The sequence below is a fragment of the Lutra lutra genome, chromosome X, assembly GCF_902655055.1.
Source record: "Lutra lutra chromosome X, mLutLut1.2, whole genome shotgun sequence".
In the NCBI taxonomy this organism is placed as follows: domain Eukaryota; kingdom Metazoa; phylum Chordata; class Mammalia; order Carnivora; family Mustelidae; genus Lutra; species Lutra lutra.
The window spans coordinates 38,830,210-38,857,234 of record NC_062296.1 but is presented as its reverse complement, the minus strand read 5'-3'; the positions used below and the strand labels follow the sequence as shown (position 1 = coordinate 38,857,234).

At 35.4% G+C, this 27,025-nt stretch overlaps 1 long non-coding RNA gene and 1 other non-coding gene across 2 annotated transcripts; one reads left to right on the top strand and one right to left on the bottom strand.

Annotated features, from left to right (window-relative positions):
* Positions 1–26,092, top strand: LOC125092304 (uncharacterized). Its single transcript, XR_007124867.1, has 3 exons — positions 1–185; positions 8,946–8,949; positions 26,065–26,092. It is a non-coding gene; the product is annotated as an uncharacterized LOC125092304 (long non-coding RNA).
* Positions 5,841–5,951, bottom strand: LOC125092499 (U6 spliceosomal RNA). The gene has a single exon (XR_007124961.1). It is a non-coding gene; the product is annotated as a U6 spliceosomal RNA (small nuclear RNA).
* Positions 26,093–27,025: the final 933 nt, after the last annotated feature.

Here is a 27,025-nt window from a genome sequence, read left to right as displayed (position 1 = left end):
AGTTTTCCCTCCCTTCTGCTCTGGTCCCTGTCCTATTCATTAGGTTCTGCATGTGAGTGAAACCATATGATAATTGTCTTTCTCTGCTTGACTTATTTCGCTTAAGCATAATCACCTCCTGTTCCATCCATGTCGAAGCAAATGGTAGGTATTCATCCTTTCTGGTGGCTGAGTAATATTCTATTGTAATAGTCCACTCCATGGACCACATCTTCTTTATCCATTCATCCATTGAAGGACCTCTCCTTCCACAGTTCGGCTATTGCAGACATTGCTGCTATGAATATGGAGGTGCATGTGCTCCTTCTTTTCACTACATCTGTATCTTCAGGGGCAAATACCTAGTAGGGCAATTGCTGGGTCGTAGGTTAGCTCTATTTTTAACCTCTTTAGGAGCCTCCATACTGTTTTCCAGAGTGGCTGTACCAGCTTGCATTCCCGCCAACAGTGTAAGAGGGTTCCCCTTTCTCTACTAATGAGTCGTTGAATACTACATCAGAAACTAATGATGTTACTATATGTTGGCTAATTGAACATAATAATAAAAAATAAATTAATTTTTTAAAAAAGATATGCTGAGGGGCGCCTGGGTGGCTCAGTCGGTTAAGCCTCTGCCTTCGGCTCAGGTCATGGTCTCAGGGTCCTGGGATCGAGCCCCACATCGGGCTCTCTGCTCAGCAGGGAGCCTGCTTCCCCCCCCCTGCCTGCCTCTCTGTCTACTTGTGATCTCCCTCTCTCTGTCAAATAAATAAATAAATAAATCTTTTTTTTAAAAAAAAGGTATGCTGAAAAACAATCTGAGGGTTCTGAAGGGGTAGGGGGTGGGAGGTTGGGGGAACCAGGTGGTGGGTATTGGAGAGGGCACATATTGCATGGAGCACTGGGTGTGGTGCAAAAACAATGAATACTGTTACACTGAAAATAAATTTTAAAAATTTTAAAAAAAAGATGCTGAATATCGTTTTTGTCACAGTAAAATGCATACATTGAATAGTGTTTTACTCATGACATTTTGACTCTTGGAATTAAAGCAATGACTTGATAGTTCTTATTTGAATTTTTTCAGATAACTTCAACTATTTTTCAGTATCTAACGTTAGGGGATTCCACGTTCCTAATGTTTTTCAGAGAGTTGCACATATGTATAGTATCAAGCATATCATATCTCCCCCAAGGAAAATATGGAAATAGTGTCTCAAAGGTCTTAAAATTAAAACTGAAAATATTACAAAAATAAAATAAGATAAAATAAAATAACTTGCAGAGATTGTCAGGTTGCATAAAATAACAAGACCCAAGCACATGCTGCCTACAAGAAATGCATTATATACCTTATATACAAAAAAAAGTTAAAAGTAAAAGAATGAAAAAATACATGAAATGAAATGAAATGAAATGAAAAAAAGCTAACAATCAAAACAGCACAAATAGCTATTATAATATCAGATGAAGATTTCAGAGCAAAGAATACTACCAGGAATAAAGTTTATTTTGTAATAAAAGAGGATTGGTTAATGAAGAAGACATAAGAATTCTAAACATTATGTCCCTATTAAACAAAATTCAACATACATGAATTTGTACCATTTCTTACTTATACCTTTGGTAGAATTCATTAAAATCATATGGTCTTAAGGTTTTCCTTATGGTAAGATTATTAATCTACTAATCAAATGTTTTTTTATAGATGCAGGATTATTCATCTCATGGAAATCTTGAGTGATTTGGCAGTTTGTGGCTTTGAAAATTGTGCATTTTCTTTAAGTTATTGATTTATAGACAAAATTTTTCATAGCATTCTCTTATAGTCCATCTTGATTCTACTCTTATGTTTTACTTTACTTGCTTCTTCACTTTTCTACTCATTTATACATCTAACCCCCCACTACTCCTTTTTATTTTCAAAGTAAATTGTGAGTATCAGTAAACTTTTTAGTAAGTACTTCAGCATGCATGTCATTAACTAGAATTTAATATTTGTTTACAGTTTTTCTAGTAAGGTAAAATTTACAAAAAATGAAAATTTAAAAATCTGTACTAGATATTTGCTGAAAGTAATTTTATGTATATACCTGTGTAACACAAACACTTTTCAGGATAAAAACATTGCCTTCAAAAAACAAACAAAAACATTGCCTTCACTTCTTAATGCTCATTTATGTTCTTTTTCTGTTAAATGCTCTTTCAACTTGCAGAGGAAATCATTGCTTTTTTTTCCACTGAAGCTTAGTTATGCTTATGAAACTAAATTTTGAAATAAATAAAAATATTATATACAAATAAGTATTTATGGAATTATTATTTTATCCCTGAGCCTCAGTGAACTACCTTTTATACCTCTTGGTTTACCCACACACTGCTTTGAAACCCACTCCTCTAAAGTACAAAATGTGCTTTATTGCATCACTAATTAAAATCTCTAAATGGTTTCTATTTCAAAAAAACTTCTTTTTGAATTTATTATCTTACTGGGGTTATATTTTGATAGTGGATGTTGCTGATATTTCTTTTTATTATGTTTTAAAAGAAATGCAGGGTAACTAAAGCACTTATTGTTATTTTTCTAGTACAATATATACTTTAGGAAAAAGGAGTAGGTGAGGGATACATAAGGTCCTCAGCTGCACATCTCACATTATGCTATGGAAAACCTGGGACTCTACCAGTCACATTTCTCCTTTAGCAACTGGCTCCCTGTTAGGTACCACAATGAGGTATCACAGAGAAGGGGTTTGCAACTTCCTGTCTCCTTCCTGTTCCTCTCAGTTTCACCCCAACAAAGACTTTCATTTTACTAGGGCCATGTGGTCTCTATAAGGATAGGAGGGTGACCAATTTTGCACTTTTTCTGACTTTTCTAAAAGTCGTTGCACGCTAATGACTTTTCTCTCTTCAGAGGTCTGAACCCAGCCCAGGGGAACCTTTGATGAGATCCTATGGCTTAGCACCAGCTGGGCAACTCATCCTCTACAGAGATTGAGTGCCAGGTATGCATCAGGGCCCCTGATCAGAGTACATTTAGAAACCACCACTAACTGGGCAGCCGCCTTTCTACAGATGTCTGTGTACCAGCACTGAGGGGCTCTTCTTCCACATTATGGTTCCCCAGAAACCCCAGATCTTCCCTTGCCTTACTCAGCTCTAAGGGTGCAAGCTCTCTCCTGCTCTTATTTTATGTTTTCATCTTATTTTTTTTTCAGCAAGATAAATGTACTCTTTAATTGTCATCCCCAATTTCAGCAATTCCCCCACCTACCTCCCTTCTGTTAACCATCACTTTTTTCTCTATAGTTAAGAATCTGAAAAAAAAAAAGAATCTGTTTCTTGCCTTGTCTTTCTTTTTTTTCCTTTGCTCATTTGTTTCTTAAATTCCACATATGAGTGAGATCATATGCTATTTGTCTTTCTCTGATTTATTCTGCTCAACATTATACTCCGTGGTTCTATCCATGTTGTCACAAATGGCAAGATCTCATTCTTTTTGATGACTGAATAATATTCCTGTGTGTGTGTGTGTGTGTGTGTGTGTGTATACACATATATATATACCACACCTACTTTATCCATTCATCAGTCAATGGACACATGGGCTGTTTCCATAATTTGGCTATTGTAAATAATGCTGTCATAAACATAGGGGTGCATATATTATTTTGAGTTAATGTTTTTGTATTTTTGGATAAATAATGAGTAGTGAGATTCCTGGGTTATAGGGTAGTTCTATTTTTAATTTTTTGAGGAACCTCTGTACTCTTTTCCACAATGGCTGCTCCAATTTGCCTTCTCACCAATGGTACAAGAGGGTTCCTTTTTCTGCACATCCTCGTCAACCCTTACTTCTTCTGTGTTGTTGATTTCAGCCATTCTTTTCTTTAAAGATTTTATTTATTTATTTGACAGAGAGAGAGAGAGAGATCACAAGTAGGCAGAACATCAGGCAAAGAGTGAGGGGGTAAACAGGCTCCCTGTTGAGCAGAGAGCCCAATGTGGGGCTCGATCCCAGGACCCTGAGTTCATGACTTGAGCCAAAGGCAGAGGCTTAACCCACTGAGCCACCCAGGTGCCCTGATTTCAGGCATTCTGACAGGGGTGTGGTGATATCTCATTAGTTTTGATTTGTATTTCCCTGATGATGAGTGATATTGAACATATTTTCACGTGTCTGCTGGCCATCTGTGAATTTTCTTTGGAGAAATGTCTGCTCATGGGGGCACCTGGGTGGCTCAGTGGGTTAAGCCGCTGCCTTCGGCTCAGGTCATGATCTCAGGGTCCTGGGATCGAGTCCCGCATCGGGCTCTCTGCTCAGCAGGGAGCCTGCTTCCCTCTCTCTCTCTCTCTCTCTCTCTGCCTGCCTCTCTGTCTACTTGTGATCTCTCTCTGTCAAATAAATAAATAAAATCTTAAAAAAAAATGTCTGCTCATATCTTCTGCCCATTTTTCAATTGTATTATCTGTTTTGGAGTATTGAGTTGTAACAGTTCATGTTTTGGATGATAACCCTTTATTAGATATGTCATTTGTGAATATCTTCTCTCATTCAGTAGGTTGCCTTTTAGTTTTGTTGAAACTTTTTATCTTGATTTTTATATAAGGGTTTTTTTATATAAGGCCTTTATTATGTTGAGCTATGTTCCCTCTAGACCTACTTTGCAGAGGGTTTTTATTATGAAAGAATGGTGTACTTCACCAAATGCTTTTTCTGTATCTATTAAAGTGATCACATGGTTTTTATCCCTTCTCTTATTGATGTGATATATTGAATTGGTTGTTTTGTGAATATTATGCTATCCTTACATCCTAGAAATAAATCCTCCTTTATTTTGATGTATGATTCTTTTAATATATTGTTGGATTTGGCTTGCTAATATTTTGTTGAGGATTTTTGCATCTGTATTCACGAGTGGTATTGGCCTGTAGTTCTGTTTTTGTGATGTCTTTTTTTTTTTAAGATTTTATTTATTTATTTGACAGAGAGAGATCACAAGTAGATGGAGAGGCAGGCAGAGAGAGAGAGAGAGAGAGGGAAGCAGGCTTCTTGCTGAGCAGAGAGCCCGATGTGGGACTCGATCCCAGGACCCTGAGATCATGACCTGAGCCGAAAGCAGCGGCTTAACCCACTGAGCCACCCAGGCGCCCTGTTTTTGTGATGTCTTAATCTGGTTTAGCTATCAGGGTAATATTAGCCTCATAGGGTGAATTTGGAAGTTTCCCTTCATCTTATATTTTTTGTAATAGTTTAAGAATAGGTATTAACTCTTTAAATGTTTAGTAGAATTCCCCTATGAAGCCATCTGGTCCTGCACTTTTGTTTTGGAGGAGTCTTTTGATTACTGACCCAATTTCTTTGCCAATTATCAGTTCATTCAAATTCTCTATTTCTTCCTGCTTTAGTTTTTGTAGTTTATATGTCCCTAGGAACATATCTATTTCATCTACGTTGTCAAATTTGTTGGCATATGAGTTTTCATAATATTGTGTTACAATTGTTTGTATTTCTGTGATGTTAGTTATTTCTTCTCTTTCATTAATAATTTTGTTTACCTTGGTCCTGTGTCTTTTTTTAATGAATCTTATGAGAGTTTTATCAATTTTGTTGATCTTTTAAAGAATCACCTCTTGGTTTCGTTGATATGTTCTCTTGTTTCTTAGTTTCTATATCATTTATTATTGCTCTAATCTTTATTATTTTCTTCCTTTTTCTGGGTTTTGGTTTTGTGTAGTTTTTCTATCACCTTTAGGTGTAAGTTTAGGTTGTTTATTTGAGACTTTTCTTGCTTCTTGAGGTAGGCCTGCCTGTGTTGCCATAAACTTCCCTCTTAGAACCACTTTTGCTGCATCCCAAATATTTTGGACCATTGTGTTTTTTATTTCTGTGTCATCCTTACACAGGGGCCATGCTAATGTTCTCTGTATCATTCCAATTTTAGTATATGTGTTACTAAAGCAAGCACTGTTTTCATTTTCGTTTGTTTCCATGTACTTTTTGATTTCTTGTTTGATTTCTTGGTTCATCCATTCATTGTTTAGTAGCATGTTATTTAGTCTCCATGTATTTGTGCTCTTTCAAGATTTTTTTTCTTGTGGTTGGTTTCTAGTTTCATAACATTGTGGATAGAAAAGATGCACAGGATGAATTATATGATCTGTTCTGGAAAATATTCTGTGTGCATTTGAAAAGAGTGTGTATTCTGCTGTTTTAGAATGGAATGTTTTGAATATGTCTGGTAAGTCCATCTGGTCTAATGTATCATTCAAAGCCACTGTTTCCTTCTTGATTTTCTGTTTGGACCCTCTGTCCACTGATGTCAGTGGGATGTTAAAATTCCCTACTATTTTTGTGTTACTATCAATTATTTCTTTTATATTTGTTATTAACTGTTTTTATGTATTTAGTGCTCCCATGTTGGGTGCATAAATAAATATTTACAATTGTTATATCCTCTTGTTGTATCATCTCCTTTATTAGTAGTATCTTTCCTTGTCTCTTGTTACAGTCTTTGTTTTAAAATCTACTTTGTCTGCTATAAGTATTGCTACCTTGCTTTCTTTTGACATTCATTTGTGTCATAGATGTTTCTCCATCCCCTCACTTTCAATCTACAGGTCGCTTTTGGTCTGAAATGAGTCTCTTGTAGAAAGCATATAGACAGGTCTTGTTTTTAATCTACTTTATCACCCTATGTCTTTTGGTTAGAGCATTTAGTCCATTTACATTCAAAGTAATTTTTTTTAAGATTTTATCCATTTCTTTGACAGACAGAGAGAGACAGCACAAGCAGACAGAGGGAGAGAGAGCAGCAGGCTCCCCACCAAGCAAGGAGCCCAACACAGGACTCAATCCCAGGACCCCGGGATCACTACCTGAGCAGCCGCTCAACCAACTGAGCCACCCAGGCATCCCTCAAAGTAATTATTGATACATGTGTATTTATTGCCATTTTGTTACTTGTTTTATGGTTGTTTCTATAATTTCTCTGATCCTTCTTTTGTTGTTTTTAATGGTTTGTTGGCTTTCTTTAGTGATATACTTGGATCCCTTTCTCTTTATTCTTTGCATAACTATTACTGGTTTTTGATTCAGGGTTTGTATATAACATCTTCTGCATATAGCAGTCTTTATTACGTTTATGATTGCTTACATTTAAACCCATTCTTTACTCCTCTACCTCCCACATTTTAGCTATATGGTGTCATTTATACATTTTTATTTTATGAATCCTTTGCCTGTTTTTACAGAAATCTTTTTACTGCTTTTTTTTTTCTTTACATACTTTCACTTATGGTCTTCCTTTCCACTCAGAGTCTCCTTTAATATTTCTTGTAGGACTAGTTTAGGGGTCATGAACTCCTTTAGTTTTTGTTTGTCTGAAAAACTATCTTTCTATTCTGAATGATAGCCTTGCTGGGTAGAGTATTCTTGGCTACAGATTTTTTTTTCCCTTTCAGCACTTTGTATGTATCATGACACTTCAGTCAGACCCACAAAGTTTCTGCTGAAAATCTCCTGCTAGCCTCATAGGGTTTCCTTTGTATGTAACTGCCTTTTCTCTTGCTGCTTTTTCTCATTTTAATTACTGTGTATCTTGGTGTGGACCTCTTTGGATTGAGGTTTTGGGAGAAATTTCTGTGCCTCCTAGATCTGGATCTCTGATTCCTTCCCCAGATTAGGGAACTTTTCAGTTGTTATTTCTTCAAATACATTTTCTGCCCCCTTATTTCTTCTCCTTTTGAGATCCCTATAAATGGATGTTGTTACACTTGATGGAGTTACTATTTTCTGTAAAACTATATTCAATTTGCATAATTTTCTTTCCTCTCCTTTGTTTAGCTTTGTTACTTTCCTTTACTCTGTCTTCCAGGTCATTAATTTATCCCTTTGCTTCATCTAGCTTGCTATTTACTCCATGAAGTACATTTTTAAAATATTTATTTATTTGTTTGTTTGTTTTAGAGAGAGAGAGAGAGTACAAGCAGGGGTCAAGCAGAGGGAAAAGGAGAGAATCTCAAGCAGACCCCACACTGAGCATGGAACCAAACATGGAGCTTGATCTCATGACCCCAAGATTATGACCTGAGCCAAAACAAAGAGTCAGACACTCAACCAAATGAGCCACTCAGGCATGTTATCATGAAGTATATTTTTAATATTATTTAATATGTTCTTTTTTTTTTAATTATTTGACACAGAGAGATCACAAGTAGGCAGAGAGGCAGGCAGAGAGAGAGGGGGAAGCAGGCTCCCCGCCGAGCAGAGAGCCCGACGTGGGGCTCGATCCCAGGACCCTGGGATCATGACCTGAGCCGAAGGCAGAGGCTTTAACCCACTGAGCCACCCAGGTGCCCCTATTTAATATGTTCTTAATCTCTGATTGGTTCTTTTTTTAATCTCTATGTTAAAGTTTCACCAATGTCTTCCACTCTGTTCTCTAGCCCAGCAAGTATCTCTATGATCATTACTTTAAGTTCTCGGTCTAGCATATTACTTACATCTGTTCACTTTTAGTCTTTTGCTATGGTTTGGGTCTGTTCTTTCATTTGGAAGATATTTCTCATCTCCTTATTTTGTCTGAATTTCTGTGTCTGTATATGTGCTCTAAGAAAATCAGCTACCTGTCTTGCTCTTAACAATAATAACCTTAGAAAGAAGAGGTCCTTTAGTGCTCTGCAGTGCAGTATTGCCTGTTCCCCGGGGCCTGGTACTTCAGTCAGTGTCTCCTATATACATTGTGTGTGCTCTGCTGTTGAGTCTCAGCCTTTTTTTCCTTCAATCCAGTTATCTACAGAGGCTCTCTTTACCTACTGTGTGCAATGTTTGGTGCCCAACAGGGGTGGGACACATTTTAACAAGGTGTTTGAAGGCTTGCTTGCAAAATGAGACCCACTACCACTGCTACCAGAACTGAGGCCCGCAAAAGCTGTGGGTCAGGAGACATGGTGCTGCTGAGGTTTGTACTGGTCCTCTGGGAGAGGGTACCTGCAGTGCAGGTACTCATGTGAGTGACTGAGAAGGGTGGGTCAATGGAAGCACGGGGAGGGGGGACTTGTGGTAAGCAAGTTAGGTAAGGAGTTTTGGCTTTGTGCTGGTTCCTGCAAGTGGCCTTTGTTTAGGCTGGGGAGTGGGGGGAGCAAATGATACCTGCCAACTCCTTTGTTCCTGGAGGGGTCTCCCTGTGATCCCTTGTGTCTCTGACCCATGCTCTGAGATGAGCAAATCACTCTCTGTTCTGTCTGTCCCCAGCATTTTTCAAACTGCTGGTTCTACAAGGTATCTGCACAGGCTGTTCTGTCTCTTTAAGGGCAGGGTCTCCACTTCCTAAAGTCATTGGGCTCTCCCAGAGCCAAAGCCTCCAATATTTAAAATTCTAGACTTTAAGTTCTATTGGTTTTAGGAACTCATGAAATTCAGCCCCTGTCACTTCCAAAGGCAAATATTACAGAGATTTGTCCTCCCTGTTCCTGGGCTCCCTGATGTGAAAATCTGTTTTCTGCCCATATCTGTACCACCAACTTCCTCCCTACCTTGGATGGTCCCAGTCCTGTTTTGCTCCCAGACCACACCTTCACACTTCCTATGGTCTTTGATGTGGCCTTTCCCCACGTTTAGTTGTGGAGTTTGTTCTTCCAGTCTTTGAGTAATTTCCCAGGTTTTTTATACTGATATGGATGTTATCTAGCTGTATCCATGGGACAAGGTGAGCTTAGGGCCCTCCTACTCTGCCATCTCTCTCCTACTATTCTTATATTTATGTTATTTGTTTCCTTTTAGCATTTTCAATTTAGAATAATTGTTAAATCAAATAACTATTAAAATGTGTTTAAATAAGGGATGTTGTTTCTTATTTCCTGACTGTACATACACATATACTTTTTTATTCTAATCACTTTTACATAAAGTTTTCTCTTTTCTTTGGTTTCTGCAGTTTCACTATGATATGCCTAGCTGTGGTTTCCTTGTATTTATTTAGCTTTGGGTTTGTATCTTTTCTTGATTCTGTGACTTTTTTATTTTCATTACTTAGAAAAAATTCTAGACCTTTCTATCCTGAAGTGTTGCTTTTGTTCAATTCTTTCTTCCTTTTTATATTATAACTCCTGTTTCATATCTGTTGGCTGTTTTCACTGTGTCCCACAGGTCTCGTTTGTTCTTTGTGGCTTTTTTCAGTTTTTTTCTCCTCTTCATTTATCTATATATATTCAACTTTGACTTAACTTTCAGTTCAGTCATTTATATTTCCTATGTATATTCCATCGTTTTACACATTTTAAAAAGTTATTAGTTTTATTAATCTCTAGTTTTATTTCTAGAATTCCATTTGGAATTTAAAAATAATCTCTGTAGTTCTATTGGATTCACTTTGTAGATTTAAAGCTTAGGTACATAAATGTTTCATAATGAGTACCTTTCTGTTATCATAATGAAATATCTTTCCAAGTTCCTTGCAAGGCTAATCTCTTTGCAAAAGTACTATTTTCTGGTATTAAATTAGCTAACGCTTGATTTATTTTTGTTCTCAAATGCCAATATATCTGTTATCATTGTGTTTTGAATATTTTAAATTATTTTTTGAGGTAATTATAAATTTACATATAGTTATAAGAAATAACTCAGTAATATCCCTGGACCCCTCACCCAGTTTCTCTCAATGATAACAATTTGCACAACTGTAGAATATTACAACCAGGAAATTGACATTGATGCTATTAATTTATCGAAAATTCAGCAGTTTGACATATTTTCATTTGTGTGTATTTAGTTCAATACAGTGTACCACAGGTGGGGATTGACATATCTATGACCACAGTCAAGATATAGGAAAGTTTCTTCACCACAACGATCCCTCAAGCTGTCCTATTATGGCCATATCTACTACCCTCTCCCTACTCCACCATTTTCCTTAACCCCTGAGAACAGCTAATCAGCTCTCCATTTCTAGAATTCTGTAATTTCAAGAATGTTTTCTTTTTTCTTTTTTTTAAGGATTTATTTATTTATTTTAGAGAGAGAAAGAGCATGAGCAGGAATGGCAGAGGGAGAGGGAGAGATCATAATGCAGTTTCATGTTTAGTTTGATAAGAAACTGCTAAATTGTTTTCCATAGTGGCTGAGCCCTTTAATATTCCCACCAGCAATGTCTCAGTGATGAAGTTTCTCTGCCTTATCACCAGTATCTCACGATGTCACTATTTTTTTTAATTTTAGCTATACTGATAAATGTGTAGTAATATTTCATCATGGTATTAATTTGTATTTCCCTAATGGCCAATTATGTTCAACGTCTTTTCAAGTGCTTATTTGCCATCTGTACATCCTTTTTGGTGAAACATCTCTTCACATCTTTTGCCAATTTTCTAATTGTATTTTTTGTGTATTTGCTGTTTTATAGGTTCTTTTTTTTTTTAAAGATTTTATTTGACAGAGAGAGAGAGAGATCACAAGTAGGCAGAGAGGCAGGCAGAGAGAAAGAGGGAAGCAGGCTCCCGGTCGAGCAGAGAGCCCAATATGGGGCTCGATCCCAGGACCCTGAGATCATGACCTGAGCCGAAGGCAGAGGCTTTAACCCACTGAGCCACCCAGGCGCCCCTTATAGGTTCTTTATGTAGTCTTGATTCTAATCCTTTTTGAATATGAGGTTGCAAATAATTTGTCCCTGTCTGTAGCTTATATTTCATCTTCTCAACAAGATCTTTTGAATAGCAATAGTTTTAAATTTTTATTAGGTCCTGCTAATTAATGTTTCCTTTGATTTTGGTGCCTAGTCTAAGACCTATTTTTCCAGCGCTATGTCCCAAAAACCTTCTCCTGTTTTTTAAAGGTTTTGTAGTTTTCCCTTTACATTACGTTAATTTTTGTATAAGGTATGAGTTTTAGTTTGAGAGGTTTTGTTGTTGTTATTGCATCTGTATGTCCAATTTCTCCAGCATCATTTGTTGAGAAGACATCCTTCCATTGAAAATTTTTTGCACCTTTGTCAGGAATCAGTGGGCATATTAATGTGAATCTATTCCCAGGTTCTCTATTCTGTTCCACAGATCTCTCCACCAATATCATATTGTCTAGATTACTGTACCTATATATTAATCCTTAATATTGTTACTCAAATTGTTCCAGATTTGGTCACTGAGACCTCTTTCAGGTTGGCTCCTGTGTCCCTTTGACATATACCCCTAGGTTTGTTTTTGAGGAATTTTTTACTTTGTGGCACCCTGCCCCACCTCCTCAATCAGCCATTTCTCTAAGGACTCTTGGTTTCTTTTATTAGAGAGTGACATTAGAAGTAAAGATAGTGATGTTGGATGTGCTCATATTACCAGATTGTCATTGCTTCTAGGCCTTCTCAGCAGTGAGGGCTTAGAAATTATGTGTATATGTTAACCCAAGTATACACGTATATCTATAGGTATTTCTATACTTATCCATCTGTATATTTAGCTAAACATGAGTTTGTACTGATGTTTCCAATTCTGATACATAATCACATGGTTTATTCTAGACTTCACTTCCTGCATTGAATCTGTGGATCAAAATGGAAAGAATTGACTTCTTAACAATATTAAGTTTTCCAATCCATAACCATGAAATATCTTTCCATTTATATATCTCTTTGATTTCTTTCATCAGCATTTTGCAGTTTTCCACATGTAAATCATATATGTATGTGTGTATCTATATATATATTTTTAAATATATACATCTTTAATTTTTGAGTGCTATTGTAAATGATTATTTTTTTCAAATTTTATGGCATACTTATTCATTACTAGTATATAAGAAAGCAGTTGATTTTTGTGTGTTGACTTGTAAGCAGTGACTGCTGCTATCCATGATTAGTTCCAGGAGTCTTTTGTAGATTCTTTAGGTTTTCTACATAGACATTCATGTTATCTGCAAATAATAACAGTTTTCTTCCTTATAATTTCTTTTCTTCCTTATAATTTTTTTTCTTATCTTATTGGGACTTCCAGTATGATCTGAATATGAGTTGTGAGAGAAGACATTTTTGTCTTGTTCCTAACCTTTGGGGAAAAGACTGCAGTCTCCTTCTGTTAAATATAATGTTAGCTATTGGAATTTTTTTTTACTTTGTTTAGCTGTTCTTTAAACTTTTTTTAATCATTTTTTTAATTTATTTTCAGCATAACAGTATTCATTGTTTTTGTACCACACCCAGTGCTCCATGCAATCCGTGCCCTCTCTAATACCCACCACCTGGTTCCCCCAACCTCCCCACCTCTTCAAACCCTTCAGATTATTTTTCAGAGTCCATAGTCTCTCATTGTTCACCTCCCCTTCCAATTTCCCCCAACTCCCTTCTCCTAACTCCCCATGTCCTCCATGCTATTTGTTATGGAATTTTTTTAAGATTTATTTATTTGAGAGAGAGTGAGAGGAGCACAGTAGGGAGGAGCAGAGGGAGAGGAAGAAAGAGTCTTAAGCAGACTCTATGCTGGGCATGGAGCCTGACTTGAGCATGGAGTCAGTCAAGGTTCAGTCTTGGGATGCTGAGATCATGACCTGAGCTGAAACCAAGAATTTGAACTTAACTGGCTGCATCACCCAGGTTCCCATAAAATTTTTATTTTTTAATAAAAGATAAATTTTTTAAAAGTCCAGTAGTTTGGCACCTGGGTGGTGCATTTGGTTAAGCATCTGACTCTTGGTTTTGGCTCAGGTTGTGATCTCAGGATTATGAGATGGAGCCCTACACTGAGCCCTGAAAGGAGCCCTGTGCTCATCATGGAGTCTGCTTAAGACTCTCCCTCTCCCCACCTCTCTCTCTCTCTCTTTCAAAAGAAAAAAATATATATGTATAATATATAACATATAATAGAATGCTATATATAGATAGATTTATATTTATATCTATATATAGATATATAACTATATCTACATCTATCTAGACATAGATATCTATAGATAGTATAGATATAGTTTTATATATATATAAAGATATATAGAGATAGATATATAAAGATATATAGACTGCAGATATATAAAGATATCTATCTCTATATATCTTTTATTAACATGAGGAAATTCCTTCTATTCCTGATTTTTGGAAGATTTTCTGTCAAGTGAATTTTCTGCATCTACTAAAAAAAATCATGTGCTTTTTTTTCTCAATCTATTAATGCATTTCATTGACTGACTTACAAATGTCAAACCTGCTTTGCATTCTTGGAATGAACCCTCCTTGGTTATGGGATATTATCCCTTTAATATATTGTTAGATTTCATTACTAGTCTGTTATTACTGGCTTTTCTATCTCATGAGATATTGATCTGTAGTACTTTTCTTTAAGGGTCTTTATCTTTGGTATTAAGGTGAAACTCAACTTATAAGATACGTTGAAAAGTGTTCCCTCTTCTTCTGTTTTCTGGAATTGATTGTGAAAAATCAGTATTATTTCTTTCTTAAAGGTTTGGTGGAGTTTACCAGTAAAAACATCTGAGTTAAGAATTGTGATTTCTCTTTTTTAAGGTTTTTTAACTAGTAATTCAATTTTTAAATAGATATAGGACTATTAGGCTTATCCATTTTTCCTTAAGTGAATTTTAGTAATTTGTGTCTTTTAAAAGTGTTGCTGTGATGGTAGGGCATGGGGGAGGGGAAGCACTATATTATCTTTAATAAAGTCTCATTCTTTCAGTAGGCCTGTGTCTCAGGGTTATGACAAGTGTTTCTGTCTTTCCTCCAGGATATAACTTTTTTCTGCCCTTGTTCATGGTGTCTTCTTTGGCTTAGTGACCCCAACCTATTTCCTTAAAACTCTGTCTTCTATTGACTATGTTTTTCTCCTCATCAGATGAAACACGAAGACAGAAAGGCTGAAGAGGGCCAGAATGGAGTAGAATTCACTTCCCCCGGGGTGGGATAAACTTTCAGTTCACTCTGGTGAATCTTCCTGCTGGAAAATAGGCTTATGTTATGGAGAAGAGCTTGGGATGTTTCACAATTGTTACTTTTCCCTTCTGCTTTCTAAGGATAAGGTTCCATGCATGAGAACATTATAGGGAAACTGGTAGGGTTCCTGAAAGAACCGTTCATGAAAATGTGGAACCTTCAATGATTGCAACCCAAAGGAGTTCCTTACTCTCATGTTAGCCCACACTCAGTCTCCAGCAATTTATTACATTTACTGGTAAATAAGTGGTTTTACTATTTATGGCATCCAGCTTCTTCTGTTCCAAGTAAGCATACCTCAGATGTTATATATTTCAGAATGTGCCTTTCTCCCAGATTTCTGTATGGTGTCTTGCCCTATGACACCAGTTATCTTTTGAGTCAAGGAAAAGTGTAGATTTTCAGTTTCTCTAGCTTTTTCTTATTGTGAGGATAGGAGTGATGACTTCCAAGCTCTTTGCTTGTTAGAGTTAAAGTCATCTTATTATTCTTTTTATGGCTTCAGACTATAATTATATACACAGTTTCATTCCTGACATCGATAATTTGTATTTTTATCATCTTTTAAGAATTAACATTTAATTGCATATGTAAAACATAAATGACTTCTGAAAATTTACAATAATATATAATAATAATGTCCCAATTCACTACTTGCATCCATTCTGGTCCTCCACTGCCTTTATTTATAACTCTTTCATTATATTTGTGCATACTCTACTATACATGTATTTGTAGTTATATCTTAATAGAAAAAATTAATATCATTTCCCACATAAAAGAGGTTGTTAAGTTATACATAATTCTGTAATTTTTTTAAAAAAATTGTATTTTCCCAATCTATAGTAATATGTTCAGATCTAACTCATTCTTTTTGATGGTTGCATACTATTTTGGCAATAGACCACAGATTTATTCACTTCCTCTTTATGGATTTCTTGTTTCTTTCCAGATTTTTTAAATAACAAAAGATAATGCAATGAATAATGGAAAAGCTCCCTGGAAGCATAAGCAATACCTTGTTTTTGAGCACAATTAAGGGATATCTATAAGTGATGAAATAATTATTTGCCTAGTAACCTTTACCTGAAGTTTGATAATTATGGAAAATACTCTTAACATTTTAATCCAATACACCATTACTGAAATAATTACAATTACAGTGTCTTCATGGTGGAAGTCTCATCTAACATGGTTTTATGGAGATTTAAGGAGTAAAGAAACATCTTTCAATAAAAGTTTACTGGGAGCACTATAGACAGGAGTATGAGTTCTGTTGAGGAAATGGTCTGTGAAAAGGTGAGGATTCACATTGGAATTTTTAAAAATCCAATGAAGTAAAAATAAAGTTAGTGCATGAGGCTTTTTATCAAGTACAAATGTTGTTTTGTACAACTTTTGTTGTTTCTTGTGAAGTGCCCTGAAGGTTTCTTTGTGGATGCAAAAGTTTTATAAATTATTTATTTGTTCGAGGATGAATTGAGATGGCCCTCCACATGGGAATAGGTTTTTGTATTTTTGGACATATGATAGAATTGAGCCAAGTAAAACAAGTCTAAAAGTTACATTTTAGTGTAAGTCTGTGGCAATTTCATGATTTTCAGACACTCATTGCCATTTTTATTATATACTTATAACACTCCCAAAAGGCAAGACCTCTGATTAAAGATAACTATGAAACTTTGCTGAAGAACGTGAGAAAACCTGTATAATTATAAATTGCAAAATGTACAGTTATAAATGATATTATAAATTTGTTTTGTTGTAACTTATATAGTTATAATAAAATCTGTATATTAGTGTCATCTGAATAGATTCTGAAATATTTTTAATTCAAGTTTGACAAAGCTGTTCATTCATCTAGAGAAGGAAAGTTGTAAAATTATGATGTATTTTTAAAGAATATAAACATAGACTTTTTTACAATATAGGTATTTGCTTATTCTTATTTTTATGAAATATTTGCCTCAAGAATAACTTTCCAAAGCTTATAGCTCACAATAAGATACTGTACTGTTTAGCAAAAGACAATAAATATTGGTATCACTATCTACTTACCTATCTCTAACATCTATCTAAATATCCATGTATTGAGTAAAGAAAATGATGTTCCTATTGGCATAGAATATAAAATGAAAGATATTTGGAAGACTATAGTCAAATATTCTTAAAAAGGAACCAGTGATGGAGTGAGAGGACAGGATAATTTGGTCTTTTTATCTTAAAGATGTTTCTAATATTTTCTGCACATGTAATACTTTTTAATCAGAAAAATAACTGAAATTAAAAACTTAAACTATGTTCCTTTAAACCAATTTATAAAGATTATTTCGACCTATATGAACAAGGGAAGATACTTTAAAATGGTGGCTAACTGAACATAATAAAAAACAAATTAATTAAAATAATTAATTGTGTTTTATTTACTTAGTGCTCATCACAAGTGTCCTTCTTAATCTCCATCACCAATTTTACCCATCCCCCTTCTCTGATCAGTTTTTCTGAAAAAGGGGAAAGAAAAATTTAGTCAAATGGAAGGCAATTGGGGGAAATTGGAAGGGGAGGTGAACAATGAGAGACTATGGACTCTGAAAAACAATCTGAAGGGTTTGAAGAGGTGGGGAGGTGGGAGGTTGGGGGAACCAGGTGGTGGGTATTAGAGAGGGCACGGACTGCATGGAGCACTGGGTGTGGTGCAAAAACAATGAATACTGTTATGCTGAAAATAAATTTTAAAAATGATTTAAAAACATCCTAGGAAATAAAAGTTTTCAAGGTTTGCAAATTTTAAAAAATAAATATAAATAACTAAATTAATATAATACTGTTTAGCTCACTAGAAGAACTATTTTAAAACAGTATGTAAACATGTATTTAAATAAAATAAAAATTTGCAAGTATATAAACCTGAATTTTGACACCAACCATCTCTCTGTGATTTGGAATTTCTGATGATACAGTATATATTTCCTTGATAGTATTCAATATCTTATTTTATTTTTTAGTGAGCAATTTTACAACCAGAAAAAAAAGGCTAAAGATAGTGTGTCTTTTGTTAAGGCACACATGTACACACGGCCATATCTTTACATGAGGGTGAAATTTTCCATGGCCTGGAGAGTACTTCCTAATGTAACTACTTCCCTGCTGACCAAGTTGTTTCTAATACCTGGATGTTCAAGTCACAGAGCTACCTTCAGTTAGGAGGTAATCTTATCCATATATCAATGTTTTCTCAGAAGAAAGAGAAAGAAAAATAGAAAAGGGTAGAGATAAATTGTCAATTTTCAAGGTGTAATTTATGTGCAATAAACTCTACTAATTCAAAGCATTGAGTTCATTGAGTATTGAAAAACATATAACTCCATGTAACCACCATCAAATTTAAGAGAGAGAACAACTCCATCAACCCCAGAAGTTCCCTTTTGCCTCTATGCAGTCAATTCTGCCTCCACCCACCCTAGGCAACCAGTAATATGATTTTGATTATTATAGCGTAGTTTACGTTTTGTAAAACTCTAAGTAAATTCTGAAAGTGTGGAATTAGTGAGTCATGTGGTCAATTTATGTTTATGTTTTCTAATGAAAAGCTCAAACATGCAAGCATACCACTGTATTTCATCCCTGGAAAACAATTGCAGTTAGAGAATGAAACTGTATATCTGATTACTACTGATCCTTTTCTGAATTCAATTTGGCTACAGGTTTAATTCTAGTCTAGTCCAAACCTTCTCTTATGTATCATATTGGGTACAAGATAACTGCTTCTTCCTGTATATTTCCTGATTATAGATCTGTTTCTACATCCTTTGCCTAATGACAGCAGAGTTCCCATTGAGAGATGGATTGTATTTTCTCATCTATTGATTTTGAGTTTGTCCATTTTGTTACATTGGCTAATGAGATGTAAGTGGTGGTAGCAATATCAGAGACCTGAAAAAGCATTTTTGCATTTCAGCCTTAATTCTTGCACTTTGGCATCACCATGAGAATATGCCAAGACTGACATAATGGGGCATAGAAGATGAGTGTACCAGAGCCAGACATTCCTAGGTTTCTGAAATGAGGTCTATCCAAATTAGTCATTAGCCAAACAACACACATCCATGCAAGTGAGCCCAGCCATAATTAGGAAAACTGCCCAGTCGAATCCTAGACTAAAATGCTTACCTGCAGACTCATGTTCTCAATGGTTATTGACTGATACATACATATATATATATATATATATATATATATATATATATATATATGAAACAACTGAGGTCTAATATAGCATTATGGTAATAGATAAGGAATGTAATGCTAAAATTGATGCAGCTTAAAAAATGATCTTAGAATTAGGTCTTTTTAGGGTAATGGGAAGCTAAGATTAAGCAAATAAATTTTAAATAAGGGACATGAAGACCTCCCAATTCCATTACTACACTCCATACTCAGATTTAATAAAGTCAGAGAAAAGAGATGCAGTATAAAACAGCTTACCCAGTGTATGAGGAAATTAGTCACATGACTAGGAAGTTGTGAAGCCAAAATGGGAACCCCAATTTTTCTGCATCCTTAGCAGGTGAACATACTCTCTCTACCAGTCATTACTGTTTCATGAACTAGGAATCCAGTCTTTCTTGTAGAACACAGGTAGGAGGCCTTAACCAGGCTCCACGCTTTCCAGTGAGAAGCATGTCAAATATTAAACCACTCTCAGAATTTACCTCCCTAAAAACGTAGAAAATAGAACCATGTGTTCAGGGCAGAACTGTAGCCACCATTGCTAATTAAGAAGAAATTAGATCCCAGATCATCACTCAGCTACAACCACCATGCCTGTATGCAAATCTTGAGTGCACAAGAAGTTCCACCACCCTCGGCTAAAGAAGAATGTTTATTTAACTTAATGTATGATGTTATTTTACAGTGATTTTTGCCCAAAAGATTCAATGTATACATTTTTGTAATTTAAAAAATTTTACATAACATTATGTGATTTTATATCACTTTATAGCATTCAAACTACTTGGCTTTTTTTACTATTCCTTCAATATTTACTTTATTATCATGTCAGCACAGTAAACTATAGAAAAATGAGAAGATAATGATAAAATTTTAATAAGAATGTTCATAACCCCATTCATCCGGAGATATCCACTGCTAATTCTATAGTATTTATCTATCCAGATGTATCATATATATGTATATACATACACGGAATTCAACCTAATGGCTTTAGACAGCTGCATTATTGCAGTTAATATTTTTGTGTATGTTTCTATATATTATGCCATGCAAAGTTTACTTACCTGGCATATGAAAATATATTTAATTTAATATCTTCTCTCTTCTGAGAAAACAAAAAACAGATTAGTGCACTTGCTCACCAGAGCTAAAACTGTCGCAGAGACAGACAAATGACAGACAAAGGGCAAGGGAAGCAAATAGAAGACACGTAAAATGAAAGGCAGTTAGAAAACTAGGCACACCCATATACAGGCAGCACACTCCAACCTATAGAAAATTTTGCCCTCACCTAAACATACATATGTACGTGTGTGTGTATATGTAATAAATGGGATAGGTTATTTTCAGCTCTATTTTAGTTTATTAAAAAATGGTCAATAAATTTTAAAAGATGCTAAAAATTAAGAAAATATACATAATCAGTGATCACACAATTAAAATAATATTCGGATCTATGAATTTCTGAATTTTAATATTTTATGGGAATATTGTTATTTTAAACTTACTAGTCTATTTTATAGAGTCATCATAATTTGAGTGTCAATTTGAAGAATATATGTACATCTTTAAAGCTTATAAGTTGCAATTGTTTTTCTGATTAAAAGGTAATAAATTTTGAAGATATAAAAGTAAGAAAATGATCAAATGAGAATTTTAAGTTATTCTGCCTCCTCACTCTTTAAAGCCTTCCCAAGACAACATCCTAAAAATATGTTGTACAAAATTTTTTAAATATAATAAAAACATGTTATACAAATTCTTGTATAAATTGTTTTATATTTTGTGCCAATAGGAAAGTAAAAAATTATTTTTTTCTCATTCAATCCCAGTGTAGATATTGATGGATTAAAAAACCAATAATAGCAAAGTGATAATAACTTCAACATATTTTAGATACAACTAGCATAATATAAAATTAACTTATTTAAGTGTAAAATTCAATAATTTTGGATTAAAATTAGAAAGTTATGCAACCATCACCACAATTTATACACTGTATTCAATTTTAGAAAATTTCCAACACCTCGGGGCACCTGGGTGGCTCAGTGGGTTAAAGCCTCTGCCTTCGGCTCAGGTCATGATCTCAGCGTTCTGGGATAGAGCCCCGCATTGGGCTCTCTGCTTGGTGGGGAGCCTGCTTCCTTCTCGCTCTCTGCCTGCCTCTCTGCCTACTTGTGATCTCTGTCTGTCAAATAAATAATAAAATGGAAAAAAGAAAATTTCCAACACCTCAAAAAGATTGTCTATGCCCATTTGCAGTCCACCCCTGCTTCCTGCCTCAGACCCAGGCAAACATTAATGTACCTTCCATTTCCATGAATTTGCCTTTTTTTGGACATTTCATATCATTTGAAACATACAATATATGGCCTTTTCACTGGCTCTTTTTACTTGACAAAATGTGTTCAGATTTCATCTATATTGTGGCATGAATCTGTACTTCGTTCTTTATATGGTCAAATCATATTTCACTGTATAGGTAGAACACATTTTATTTACCCATTCATCAAGGGACATTTGGATTATTAAATTTAATCCTAAACATTTTATTTATAACATGTCATTATATAAGGAACTGATTTATTTTTTCATTTTATTTTTGGATTTTTCATTGCTGATATAAAAAAAACAAAAGATTTTTATATATTGATCTCATATTCTGTAATCTTACTGACCTCAACTTTAATAATTTATTTTGGGTTATTTAGGATTATTTAATTATTTAAGATAATGTTTTCTGTAAATGGAAATAGTTTTATTCTTTCCTTTTTAATACACATGCCTTTTATTTCTTTTTCTTAGCTAATTGCCTTGCCTAGAACTTCCCAATATATTGTTAAATAGAAGTGGTAAGAGCAGGCATCCTTGTCTGCTCTTTATCTTATAGAGGAAAGCTTTCAGTCTCTCACCAATAAATATGATGCTAGCTATGACTTATTTCTAATCTCTCATTTATCACTATCCTTTCTTTTTGTCCAGTATGTTGAAACCATTATTTCCTTTTTTTTCTGATTATTTTAGTTGTTTCACAGGCATGTGTAGTAGGCTGAATTAGAGACCTCTAAATACCTCCACATTCTAACCCCCAGAATCTGTGAATATATTAACTTATGTTGAAGAAAAAAAAAAGCTTTATGGGTGTGATTAAGGATCTTGAGTAGAGAGGTTATCCTGCAATATATGGGTCAGCCCCACATAATTACAAGTGTCCTTATAAGAGAGAAGGTGACATGAAGATGGAAGTAGAGAAAGATTTGAAGATGCCACACTGCTGGTTTCAAAGATGGAAGAAGGAGTTGTAAGCCAAGGAAGTAAATATATGCAGTTCTCGAAGCTATAAAAGATCAGGAGACAAATTCTTCCCCATAGCCTCTGGAGGATCATGGCCTTGCCAACACTTTGGTTTCATCCTGATGGAACCTGTTTCAGACTGCTAATCTCCAGAACTGTAAGATGATAAACATGTATTGTTTTAAACCACTACATTCGTGGTAATGTGTTACAGCAGCAATAGGACACTAATACAGAAGGTACATTTTGTTCCTGTTACTCCATCATTTGTGGAAACAGAAAGCAATAAATTCATTCTGCATAAGTTATTCCTGAGGAAAAAGAAGAGACAAAAACAGTTCCCACCTCATTATATGAAGCCAGCATTACCCTGAAATCAAGAAAGAAAACTAATGACATGAAATAGAAACTATAGCCCAATATGCCTCATTAATTTAAATGTGTTTTTTAGTAGATTAAAGCAGCAATACATAACAAGAATAATATACTATGATCAAAGAGTTCATCCCAGGAACAGAACTGTGGTTAACTTGCTTCTGTTCCTCCAGATGCATGTCTCCAGGTGGCACTCCTTATGCATAGCCTAACAGTGAACTAGGTAGCAAATTAGAAACAGTTAGCAGAGACCATACTTGTGTCACAGAGTAGAGTCAGAAATGTAAAGCTGAAAGATTTAAATAGGCATTATACCACTGCTTACTAAGGCATAGTTAACACAAAAGAAACAACAATAAGTACTTTAAATAATCTGCCTTTCTTAATTAACAAATAGGAAAAAACATAATAAATAGGAAAAAATATTACATCAGCAATATCACAAAAAAATTCAACCATTGACACCAAAAGCTTTATTAAGGTACTTGTACTTTTTGCATATAGTAATAAAGAGCCATTCACATATTTCAATTAGTTATATAATAAGTTAAAATTTTTCCTTTATAGCTGTAATTTTCCAAAGTAGCATTCAGATAACTAAGAGGTGTGTAAACAATCCACTGCAGTCCAGGAAAAAATGCATTAATGTTTATGTTATATTCATTGTATCTCACAATTCACTTGCTTCGAAGTTTGTACATTTATAACTTACCTTTCCCAAATTTCCTTGATAAATGAAGTTATATTATAAATGAAGATACATCTTTCAGGGGTACTACAAAAATATTTCATGGAGAGCAGTGCAGAGTCAAAATCAGTTTATGAGCACTGGCCTTGCAAAATCTGAGATCACAGAGCCCCACTATGGGGGTATCATCCAAGGACACAGAAACAAGAGAGGAAATGGAATAACTAGTGACTCATCCTCTTTAGTCTGTTAGCAGTGGCTGCCAGCCTGCCCTCAAAACAGGAATAATCAGCCTTTATATTTGCAATCATTTATTTAATTTCTCTCACCCCCCAACACCCTCACATATACACACACTCATGCTGATGAGAGACACCCAAATTATCTTATTTTGATGCAAGTATCACACATTTTCTGCCTGTAAACATCCAAGTTTAATGTTTTTCTCCCAGGGTAAGATAACATAGTTCAGGTGTCATAGAAACCAAAAGTACATTATGTTTCTATGGTTAACATCAGTTCTCTATGGCAACTGGATAGGGCAAATTCATCCTCAGAGGCAAAATTTTAATCTCTACCTCAGACATTTGAGTCTCCCAATCCAATAAGTAAATGAATAAATATTAGAGGAAACACCAGAAACTTATTGCAGGGATATGCGTTGAAGGGAAAATGTTTCTAAACAATGGTTTAGGGAATCCATTTAAATAGAAAAGCTGACAAATTTGACTTTCCTGTCAGGCACACACCTGTGTTCCAGCCCCAACTCAGCATACTTCCACAAGATGTTTATAATATATGCTGGGTCTAAAGGGGGTCTCAGAAGTCACCCAATCCAAATTCCACTCTCATTTTCACATGGCACCCAGTGATGCAAATTCTCAACAAGAGGAAAATTCCAGGCATATCTGAGACATTTTCATATCCCTACAGTAAGTGCCTCAGGTGTGACTCACATGGCAGAAGGGATCAGAACACTTCTGTCTACCTGCAACTAGAACCCTCACTCATAAACACACAGACAAGGGATACTTAGAACTCCAAATACCAGAACCTGGTTTACAGATGTAACTGTCAGCACCTGTCTTTGCCAAAGATCTCTGCCTCTGTGAAATATGTAGTACATCTCAGTCATCATAGAAATTAGATTGTCACATAGTCATAAGATTAACTTCTCCATCCTCTGGCACCCTAAATTATCTTTAGAACCAGAGCCTAAAACCATAAGCCTGTCACTGAAAATATCCATATGCTTAGGGGCACCTGGGTGCCTCAGCTGGTAAAGCAGCCAACTCTTGATTTTGGCTCAGGTCATGATCTCTGGGTCCTGGGATTGAGCCCCATATCAGGCTCTGGGCTCAGTGGAGAGTCTGCTTAAGGATTTTCTCTCTCTCTCTCTCTCTCTCCCCTACCCCTACCATTGCTCATGCTCTCTCTTTCTCTAAAATAAATAAATTTTTAAATGTTTATATGCTTAAAGAACAGAAATATTTACAGGATTTGTCATTATATTAAATTATGTCATGACAAAAAAAATTGACAAAATCGAAGCAGCCGTAATAGGAGGAATAACAGGGCATCTGGGTGGTTCAGTCAGTTAAGCATCCAACATGATTTGGCCCAGGTGATGATCTCAGGGTCGTGGAATTGAGCCCCTCTTTGGGCTCCATCCTTAGCAGGAAGTCTGCTTGAGATTCTCTCCCTCTGCCCCTACTCCTGCTTGTGCACACTCCCTCTCTCAAATAAATGAATAATTTTTTTAAAAGGAGAGATAATAATAAACAATGATATGTTCAGAAATTAAATTCTGTGTATCTATTATAAAGATGAGGGCAGGGGGACCTGGGTGACTCAGTTGGTTAGGCTTCTGCCTTCAGTTCAGGTCATGATCTCAGGGTCCTGAGATCAAGGCCCACATCAGGCTCCCTGCTCAGCAGGAAGTCTGCTTCTCTCTCTCCCTCTATCTCTTGCAAATAAATGAATGAAATCTTTAAAAAAAGAAATGAGGGCAATTTAAATGTACTAACACAGAAAAATAGTAAAATAAGGTCAAGTTACAGCTACTGTTGAAAACGGTATGAAGGTTCCTCAAAAAGTCAAGCACAGAAATAACATATGATCCAGTAATTCCACTACTGGGTAGTTACCCCCAAGAAAATGAAAACACTAGTTTGAAAAGATATGTGAACACTTATATTGATTGCAGCATTATTTTCAATAGCCAAAATATGGAGGTAAGCTAAGTGTCTATCAATAGACAAATGGACAAGGAAGATTGATGCATATATGAATGGAATAGTATGGAATGGAGTGGAATATTACACAGCCATAAAAAGGATGAGATCATGCCACTGGCAACAATCTGGATGGACCTAGAAGGCATACACTAAGTGCAATAAGTCAGATTGAGAAACAAATATGATATGATTTCACTCATATGTGGAATCTAAAAAAATAAGTAAATAGGGATGCCTGGGTGGCTTAGTTGGTTAGGTGTCTATCTTCAGCTCAGGTCATGACCCTGGGGCCCTGGGATCAAGTTCTGTGTTGGGCTCCCTGCTCTGTGGGGAGTCTGCTTCTCCCTCTGCCTCTGCCTGCTTCTCCCTCTCCTTGTGCTCTCTCTCTGTCTCTGTCAAATAAATAAGTAAAGTCTTTTAAAAAAATAAAAAGCAAGTGAATAAGCAAACAAAAAACAGAAGCAGACCTATAAATACCAAGAACAAACTGAAGGTTGCCAAAGGGGAGGGGGGAGCAAAATGGGTGAAAGGGAGTGCAAGGTACAGGCTTCTAGTTATGGAATGAATAAGTCATGGGAATAAAAGATACAACATAGGGAATGTGGTCAATGGTATTGTGATAGCATTGTATGGTTATAGATGGTAGCAACACTTGAGGTGAGCACAATATAACATATAGAGAAGTTGAATTACTATGTTGTACACCTGAACTAGTGTAACATCATGTGTCAACTAAAATAGAAAATTTTTTAAAAATCAAGTTACAGTTGGGGCACCTGGGTGGCTCAGTTGGTTAAACATCTGCCTTTGGCTTAGGTCATGATCCTAGGGTCCTAGGATCAAGCCCTGTGTGGGGCTCCCTGCTCAGTGGGGAGTCTGCTTCTCCCTCTCCCTCTGCCCCTCCCCCACCATGTACATGCTCTCTCTTTCTCTTAAATAAATAAAATCTTTGAAAAAAAATTTTAAATCAAGTTACAGGAATAAGAAAAAAAATGTGTGAACCATTATAAAATACATATTGAAAATAATGCTGTATGTTTCTTCTTAAAACATAATTATTGGTAAATGCACAGATAAAAGGATTTGAAGGGTATACATTAAACTGTTGAAATAGCTGCATATAAAGGCAGGAGAATAGCACTATTGGAGGTTTAGTGAAATGAAACTTTAAAATTCCTTTAATTTTAAATACTTCACAAGGAAAACCAATTGATGTTTTACAAATGCTACTAAATATTACAGGCATACCTCATTTTATTGCATTTGGCTCTATTGTACTTTACAGATATTACATT